The sequence below is a fragment of the Triticum aestivum genome, chromosome 3B (genome assembly GCF_018294505.1).
Source record: "Triticum aestivum cultivar Chinese Spring chromosome 3B, IWGSC CS RefSeq v2.1, whole genome shotgun sequence".
Classification (NCBI taxonomy): Eukaryota; Viridiplantae; Streptophyta; class Magnoliopsida; order Poales; family Poaceae; genus Triticum; species Triticum aestivum.
In genome coordinates, this window is record NC_057801.1 from 473,668,579 (window position 1) to 473,678,717 (window position 10,139).

The following is a 10,139-nucleotide window of genomic DNA, read 5'->3' on the forward strand; positions in this document are numbered from 1 at the left end:
GTCATGGATGCCTGTCCCTGTAAGTCTGTGCCACTTTGGGTTTACGACTAGCCATGTCAGCCCGGGCTCCTTATCATATGGGTGCTAGCGACACTATCATATACGTGTGCCAAAAGACGCAAACGGTCCCGGGCAAAGGTAAGGCGACACCCGTGGGAATACCGTGCGTGAGGCCGCAAAGTGATATGAGGTGTTACATGCTAGACCTATGTGGCATCGAGTCGGGGTCCTGACAATAAGTGTGGGTCTTTGGCTATGGCTGGGAGCTGGGGCTCAAGTTAATATAGCGGGCGAATGGCAATGAGCCGCGACAGACGGATGGACAACTGGCACCGGAGTAGGTTCGTCGGGCGTGAATGCGGACGCTGCTTCAGTGACTTAACTGCAGATGCGTTTGAGTGTCTGACATGAGGGCCCAACGGGCATCTGGCCCGCATGTCAGTGACACACCAATTGCACCTACAGTTAAGTCCAGCGAATGCGGCATTGACATTCTGGAGAGACGGTGACTGTTTCAGGCGCATGCGGACTGTTTGACTAGTCAACCATACAAATACAGAGCTATACGCTGAGCCAGTGACCGTATAATCACCATATCTCGTATACAATGATCAAAGTGAGCTATCAAGACAAGTTCGATGACCACCAATGCATTTTACTCGGTAATAAATGACCAAGATTGAAGGGGAATCCTAATTTGCTTCGTCTTCTATCCTTGAGCTCTTGACAAACCAATGCACTATACGGTTGTCCGGCCACTCCACCCCAGAGCTCTCACCAAGCGTCATTCATGCCACCGCGCCGCACACTAACCGGTAAGGTAGCGATGGCATCCCGCCGCGCCGAGTTCCTCGCCGTCCACGAACGCACACAAAATGGTAGGGAAGCAATGGCATCCTGCGGTGTCGAGTTCATCACCGCTCGCGACCTCACAACTATGTGGGAGGAATTTGAAGATGCCAAGGCCGAATGGGTGGTAGAGCAAGAGGCGGCCAAAGCCGCACAGAGGGAGCGGAAAAGTCAGAAAGCACTCAAGAAAAGAGAGGCCCACCGCCGCAAGAAAGAAAAGGACGCACGCGCTGCTGCGGAGAGGTCGGCGGAGATCCAAGCACGGTGGGGTGTCGCCGACAAAGCCGGGAAGGAGAACGACGGCGTCTGGCCAGCATGTGAGAAGTAGTAGTACTAGTAGTTAGTGTGTGTGTCTGTGTCTGAGTACGAGCATGTACCAGTACTACTAGTTACTACTATAGTTTTTAGAGCAAATTACCAGTACATTAGCCTAGACTAAGTGGAAAAATTCCTATCCTATGCATCAAATGGCATCTCTTTCTCTATAGGAATTGAGATGCATGTCATGTCACTTCCTATGATTTTCATATTCCTATCCCATGAACGAAAGGAGGCCTCTGTTGGAGTAAATACTGTAGCTAGCAGTATTGCTGGTACAGTAGTTTTCTTCAAGAAGCGGAATTCAACGAAGTCATGATGGTTCCTTCGTCCGAGCAACTTCAAAGTGGGAAGTGGGCCTATGATTTGACGGATCATTAGTCATTGTTACTACAGCACGACGACCTAGGTGACTCTCCCTTGGAGTTCTGCGTGCATGGCGAGTGGACCAGGATGGTCGACGTCCCACATGTTGGTGAACGGAAGTATTCTTTCCGATATCGAGGAGCAAGCAAACCGCGTGGTATAGTATCACTGCTGATTGGTTCGCAAAAAAATAGTATCACTGCCGATTTATAATTTTTTTTATTTCTTATGAATGCTAGCGTTTCAACTCTTATGACGAAGGGTGCCAAACACAGCACGTGCTGGATGTCCCATACGTCAGCGAAAGGAGTGGGACATGAACAGCGTGGTAGATCCCAGTGTAAAAAAACAGCGTGGTAGAGCGTCTCCACTTCTTCCACTTCTGGGTCGGAGACCACACATAGTAGTACTTAGCTGTATGAATGATACAAAGTGCGACCTGGAGAGAAAGACACGTCTAGTTGGAAGGTCTCGGGGCATACACGTAAACAAATATAAAAGTTAATATGTGCCTCCAACTAATATAGTAGTAGTAGAGTACTTAGACACGTACTCCATAACATCACCGTACATTGCACGTACAACATTTAGTAGTAGTACGTAGTAAGAGACAAATGCCGCCCAAGAGTTCCCTTCTCGACCTACTTTTGCGTGTTTGGTAGAGTGTATGGAGGGTGCATGAGTCCACACTAGTTTAGCACAAATACAGTAGAACCATGCATGAATAGAGCATGCATGAAGAGGGGTGTTGAGTTGAGCATCCATGAAGAGGGAACAACTATGCTGAGACGAGAACGCAACCAAACACACCCTGTATGCCATGCATGTTCATACCATTTGTGCCTTTCTACTTCACTTACTGCGCTACATTACTCAGGTTCGTACGTCCACTCCTGGGTACATGTCCGTCTCGTAGTTCCAGTGCCACATGTTCTTCATATAGATGGAACAATCGTTGCATAACACATGCGCCTTGATGCTAGATGTCTCGCGTGTTGGAAAAAGGATGAACAAAGCTCACGTAAAAAAATAGAGTGGAAGAACATATATTCCGGACGACCGAGAAAGAGCAAGGAACCTCGTGGTGGAGCGTCTGCACTCATAATATTTAATATTATTCAGCAATATAAAATTAACCAATCATCTCCAAAGTGGACTGGAAGAGTACGAAACACGGTAGCCCAGTGTAGTTACATCATACTAGTACATGGCTAACCCACGCTATCACCATATTTCTTGGCTTCCGTGTGACACCTATCTCTAGTAATCCAGCGGCCTGTATCGCTTCTCCCTCCTCGTCTCTATCAAAGTGCGGCGGGCTGGCGTTTCTGCCGTCTATTGAGGTCGGTTAACTATCACATGTTAGCAACATGCCAAGAGCATTCTCAAAAAAATTCCTTTCACGTTCCGTTTTCAAAAAGGAAAAAAATACTTTCACGTACGAATTTTCCTGTATGCTTTGAGCAACTTGCATGTCCTATACTGCTCCTGTTTGATACTCTAACTTAGCTAGAGGTTAGACTAACTCATGACTAACCCTGAACTAACTGTAGCCAAAGAGGTGTTTGGGTGACAGGGTTAGATTGACAACAAATGCACTTCATGGAGAGAGAAAAGTGATTTTTCAGTGGTCCCAATGAGAACTATCTCCAGTTAGCACCTCTTGGGTGGGATAGTTTTTTTGGTGGGTTTGGTGCAATTTGCTCCAATTTAAACCCTCATGCTTGGATACTTTATTGCTATTTGAGCCCCAACTAGCTCAAACTAACTCTAACCCATGGATCCAAACAGGGCCTATGGCCAGTCTCGACGTGGAGCAGTCGCGTGCACCGGGAAGCGGCGTTCTCTCGGCCGTCGCGCCACTTCAAAGCCGGTGCTAGTGAGAGGTCGCCTTCGCTCTGGCCGGGCATTAGTGCGGCACTGACGCTCCAGGCGACGCTGACCGTTTCACGTGGGAAGCGCGCACTGGCAAGGGAGCATAGATTTTTAACCTTTTCAGGTGTAGTAGTAATGGTAGTTTGCAAAACTACTCAATTATTGCACTCTCTTTCCTAAGAAATTGTGGTAAAAAATGTTACTCCACAGCCTGCTTCCCTTCTCCTTCCTGCTCGTGATTTACGTGGCCATGTTAACGTGGTTGTGTCAAAAAAATGTCACTTCCTGCTCGTGATTTGCGTTATATAATTACAAGCAAGATTCTCGTGCATTGCACGGAACATCAATATGCATTTTTTAAAACAACACCTGTTGTGATTGACCCATGCAGGAGTAATCCCATGTGTAAAAACTAATGATATCTCGAGAATTTTATCAGAAAACTGGTATCTCGAGAATGTCATCGAAAAAAATGAAAGATGAGAGATAAGGCGAGGAGGAGTGGAGCGTGGTGGTGACTGGTGGTCGGAATGGGCGGAGGCATGGGGATGGACGGCGCTAGCAGGCGGCAGCGGCCAGCATGCATGCTAGATTGTTCTAGAGACTTATTCCTTTTTTAATTGCTGAGCAATGAGGTTGCGGGATATAATGATGTGGAGAGAGGTGCGGGTATCTTTTGTAAAATTATCATAGTTTGCTTCCTATCCGTCAGATATAGATCATTCGGTCTGTATTACAAGATGGCAGGCACACCATCATCACCAACTCGTTTTTTTATAAGGGTATACAGATGATAAGTTTGCTGACTACTAAAGTAAAGTGGAATCTGTCCATGTTATGCAAGTAAATAAAGGTGATTGTTTATCATACGGGTAAGGTTGGATGAAGGGTGGTAGGAACAAATGATCCGCCTAGAGCATGTGTGTGTGAGATGGAGTCTTAGTGTGTGTGGTGTGTGTGTGTGTGAGAGAGAGAGAGAGAGAGAGAGTGAGAGAGAGAGAGAGAGAGGAGAGAGAGAGATGGAGTCTTAGTTTGTGTGTGTGTGAGAGAGAGAGATGGAGTCTAAGTGTGTGTGTGGGGGGGGGGGTGCGTGTGTGTGTGTGAGAGAGAGAGATGGAGTCTTAGTGTGTGTGTGGGGGGGGGTGGTGCGTGCGCGCGCGTGTGTGTGTGTGTGTGTGCGCGCGCGCGCGTGTGTGTGTGTCTGTCCCGGTGTCCTTTGTGGCGGATGTAATTTAAGTGTGCATGGCTTCATCATAGAGAGGTGATATGTATGGCAGAGGCCACCAACGATGGGGTGCGAGAGAGAAAATGCCCGTAGGAGGGAAGAGAAGGTGCGTGCGCGTGAGAGGAGTCAACATCGAGAGAACGTGTTTGTTCAAGAGACACCACGGAAGACTACTATATATCGATGGTGCATGTAGGCGGGAATTAAACAAAGGGATGGTCTTATTGGTTTCGTGGATATAGGGGAAGAGTGAGAGGCGCGCGGGGCGCGGGGGGGGGGGGGGTAGTAGCTAGAAGGAGATTGTTAAGTGTGAGTGTGTGTTTTGCCCATCCAGGCGGAAGTTATGTGCACAAAATAGGAGAACGATTCGATGTGGCGTTAGGATTGAGGGTAATTAACTATGTATGGAGACATAGAGACCTTGAACGTGCATGTGTGAGAGGTATACATGTATACATGGGATGTGTGTGTGTGCGCACGTGCATGATCGAGATAAAAGAAAGAAGACATAAGTCCTAAGATCAACGACATGGGAGAGACGGATCGGTATGACAATATGCATGCATGTGAGAATGCAGGGAAGAAGGCCCGACAATTGAGCATGTGTTTTTGTCTTTAAGAGATAGTGGCGTGGGCTGGAGCATGCATCTATGGCGAGCACAGGGGGTGAGGCGCAACGATCGTGCAAAAGAGATCAACCTATAAATGCATATGTATGGATAGACATCTATAGTGTGGGTGATAGGAAGCAAGACTCCGTGCGAGAAAGAAATGTTGACGGAGAAACTACAGATAGATACAGAGATGGAGATGCCAGCTGGAGAGACATCCGTTAGTTTGGGTGTCGGAGATGACCGTCGGGTGGTTCAAAGGGTGAAGTTATATATGTGTGTGAGAGGGCACTTGACTGCATGCATGTAGACAGAAACACATGTAGTGTGCGTGATAGGAATTAAGAGTGAGGGCGAGAAAGAAGGTTGATGGAGAAACAGATAAATAGAAAGATAAAGATGCTAGCTAGTGTGCGCTAGAGATAGGAGTCGAGTGGATCAGAAGGCTGGGTTATGTGTGTGGGTGTGAGAGAGATAGAGAGAGGGTGCATGTGAGTCACATACAAACAAATATCAGAGAGAAATGAGATCCAGAGAGACAGAGTTTTGTGTCTGCCAGAGAGAAAGATATTTCGCAACGAGTGATAGCTAGAGAGACATATGAGGGAACGCAAGATATCTCTAGGGAGAGAGGGTGTGTTTGAGCGACATACAAGAGAACAATGGAGAAATATGAGACCCTGGGAGACAGAGTTTGTGTTTGTGTGTGTGAGAAAGAGATATTGAAGAGGAAGAGTCGTAGGTTCTCATATCTAAGGAGCGAAAGACATCTCTGTATGAGGGGTGTGCGAGTGGCACACATGGGAATAGTTGAGAGAAATGAGACCCCGGGAGACAAAGTTTTGTGTTTGTGTGAGAGAAAGAGATTCCACATGGAGAATCATAGCTAGATACACATAGCAGGGAGCGAGATATACTTAGATAGAGATAGAGTGATGAAGGTTGATGGAGAGAGTACCGTCAGTGTGTTTCGAAGATAAAAGATCATTGTTGACATACAGGTAGCATGAGAGATGCCTGAGAGACGATGAACGCGTATAGGTCCAGAGAGATAGTCCTATATAAGCATGAGTGATAGATATATGAGACGAATATCTGGATTAAAGGGGATTCAAATATTTAAATTGGAGATCACGACATCGATAATATCATAACGCAAATTGGTGTATCAAACATGCATATTCATTTGAATTTGGGCACACGTGTAATGTTATATAGTTTCTCAATATTGGTGATCCATAGATTCTTCAATTACAAACAATGCATGGTTTATATGCAATTAATGTCTAAACAGGATTACACTATATGTTGCGTGTGTGAAACACATTATACATGCTTGAGAAGTTAAAAAAAAACCCGCATGAACCACACATTAATTGGAGACAGTTAGCGAGGAATGCATACATTGGATTTCAACATAAAGTGGTTTCAAATATTTGAAAATCCAAATTGATGGATACAACCTTATGAATCTGAGATCATGCCATTTGTAAACAATATTTATGTATAAATGGTGTTGTGCTTTTGAAAGTATATATGTAAAAAAATGATGTATATAGAATGTAATTCCAATTGAAAATGGATCCCGCCCAAAAAAAAAGTAGAATACAAACGGGATTCGAATTGAGTTGGAACAGTAAACGTGCACTATGCAAAATTTGAACGAAGCGGGGAAAGTCGCAGCAACCGCCCGAAACCAAAATCTGCGAGATGGAAATCACTACTGTCTATCCCTGCCGCGCAAAGCCTATCTGCTGGATTTCTATAGGTTTTGATAGGGGTAGGTTTGTAATTTCACCCAAACGTGATGTAACCGCCTCTCACCCGATTCATACACGGTGGGCGCGAAAACACAGTGTGCCCTCGGCCGAAATTGACTCCCTCCCCGATTCATATTCATACATGGTGGGCGCCAAAAACAAACTCTCGTCGGCAAATATTCGGTGTATGCGAGATTACCGTCCTATCCCCAACCGACTAATGTTGCTGTGATGTAGTAGAAATTTGAAACGGGGGCTAAGTTTGTAAATTTCCTCGCATTTGAGACAAGCGCACCTTGAATACATGGTTCCCCCCTTCCTCTCTACCTCCCTTTTCCCCATTCGTACTCCGTGGGCACCAAAACACCCTCTCCACCCCACCCTCCTCCGTCTGCCGCCGTCCGCCACCCCATCCACCGCCGTCCTCCTCCACCATGCCGGAGCTGATACCCCGACGCCGTTGTCCATTACAAGAGATCGACCTCTCTCATCCACGCCTTCGGACCGGGATCCTTGCATCCCGTCCTCTCGCTTCATCCCCGCCGTCGTCCACCTTGCCGGCGCCGCTCCTACGACCGTCTCGTCCACCGCGCCCCGCCGCCACCGTCTACCCTCCTAGATCTGCTTCCACGCTGCCGACAGCCATCGCTACCGCAGCACCGTCAAATTCTCACCAGATGCGTACACGGCGCCGCAACAGAGGCGGTACTCTTTCGTATCTGCTCAACTTATTTATCGCAACAAGAAAATAGATCACAACTGCTTTACTCTGATTTCTTGTCTTGGTTGCGAAGTTGCCTTTGTCCGGTTTGCACCTTCAGATCCGCCATGGCACGCTCAACACTATACTACCAATGCTTATGGTTTTCCCCTTTTATATTCCACACTAGTTAAATCACAGTAGACTAAATTTCAAAATTGGGTCAGTCGATTTTTCAGAGCTTGCCGGAGTTCGCCTGTGCGATCCAAGGGGCTCGGGTGGTTGTGGGGCCTCGCTGAACAAAGAAAACTCGACATGGGTGGGGGGTGGGGGTGGCGGAGGAACACAAGCGGTGGGGCCGGTGGTCCGGACGGCGTCTCGGTGTTCTGTATGGGAAGAATCAGAGACGAGGAAGAAGAAGGGTTAGGAGACGTAGGATCTTCATCCAACCGCCTGAAATGGTCGAGAGACAGCTGGGAGTTGCAATCTTAATGCACTCTGGTTCATCATGTGTGGGCACTGTGCAACCAACATTTTATTATCCAAAATTTGCTTGCTCTTCTTTACCATGTTTGATTGTGCTGGCCTGTACGTGATCGATAGGCTTTCAATTACTAGCGGCAATACAACACCGTATTTTCAAGCCAGTTCCACTTTCCCGATTTATATATCATGGTTATGGTGTACCCCTGTTATGTACACCATGATCTGCCTAGTTGCTGTGTGCTCTTGTTATCATGGTTTGGCAATAAACTATCTATACAGTATATTATGAACCTATCATCTGCTAGCTATCCTTACTTCTGGAGCCTTTTTTGTGTACTTGTGCCAGATTATATAAATGCATGCACGATATTACAGCACACATGAGCTCTCTCATCAGAATCCAATGATAGCACATAAGTGTTTACAGGGGCGCCCCTATATTAGAATATCATCTGCATTACAAAGATAATCTCATAACTATTTATGTTTTCATGGTTCTAAGATATTATACGCAATTACAGTGAATATCAGAATCCGCGCATCAGAAGAATATTGTGGAACACTGTAATGACTTACAAAATTGGCACCAAGGCATTGAGTGCCATTTTGGAAGCAATGAAACTCGTACGCTCCCCACCTGTTGATTCTTGTTCAGAATATCATTCTAATGACTACTCTAACCTCGAGGAGTCAAAGGCAGATGGCCTGTCCTGTTCACCCATCAAGGTGCCTGTTCTAATTTGGCAAGGTTTTATTGATTGCGCGTATCTTGCATATGTTGTCTTCCATTTCTTCTACTTTGTTGCACCACCATCTGCTTAGTTTACTCATCATATAACTCGAGATGCTATGCCCATCGATTATCAATACATATTCCATCTATCGTCATACCATGTTTTTCCACTCAAATGCTGTTCTTGTGCATCAGACATCAAAAAGGAAGAGGGTGATTACCGAACCTGAAGGAGCACCAGCAAAGTCCTTGAAAAACGTGGTGACGCCGGAGAAATCAGACAACGCCCCACTTATATTGGCTGTACAACCAGTGACACAAAATATAGGACCGACTCCAGCAGACTGTACCCATACTTCACTGGCCACACCACTAGCCCCACCACACAGGACCTGCACTCCAGCAAAAGGTATACCGATTTCATTTGGCATAGCACCAGCCGTACCACAGAAAAATCCCACTCCAGCAAACAGTATAGAAAGTCCACCGGCCGAAGACCTATCTGAAAGTGCATTATATCGACTAGAGGGGGGGTGAATAGGCAATTTTTATGAATTCTTCACTGAGGAATTTGCTGGTGAGGAAATTTCTTAGCGAAGAACTACTTGCAGCGGAATAAGTACTCAGAAGTAAGCATAACAGAATACAAGCATGGTCATCATGATGAAATGAAGACTAGTACAGAGTACAAATAGCGTAATCACAGGATAACACAAGATGAAGAAAAACAGACTGAAGAAATTGAACTGAGGAAATTGAGAAAGTCTTCAGTCAAAGTCTTCAAGCACAGATATGAACAAACACTCAACACAGTATTGAGGAAATGAAAGGGTTGAGGGAATAGAACCAGTTAGGTTGGTGAAGACAATGATTTGGTAGACCAGTTCCAACTGCTGTCTCAGTTGTACGTCTGGTTGGAGCGGCTGAGTATTTAAACTCGAGGACACACAGTCCCGGACACCCAGTCGCTGAGCACGCAGCTCAGGACACCCAGTCCTCACCGTATTCTCCTTGAAGTAAGGTCACGCAGACCTCGTCCAATCACTCGTGGTAAGTCTTCAGGCGACTTCCAAACCTTCACACACTTGGTCACTCGGCGATCCACAATTCCTCTTGGATGCTCTAGACCATGACGCCTAACCGTCTGGAAGAAGCACAGTCTTCAAAGGTAACAAGCGTCGGATCCACGCAGGATCAATTTCTTCAGTGATGCTCA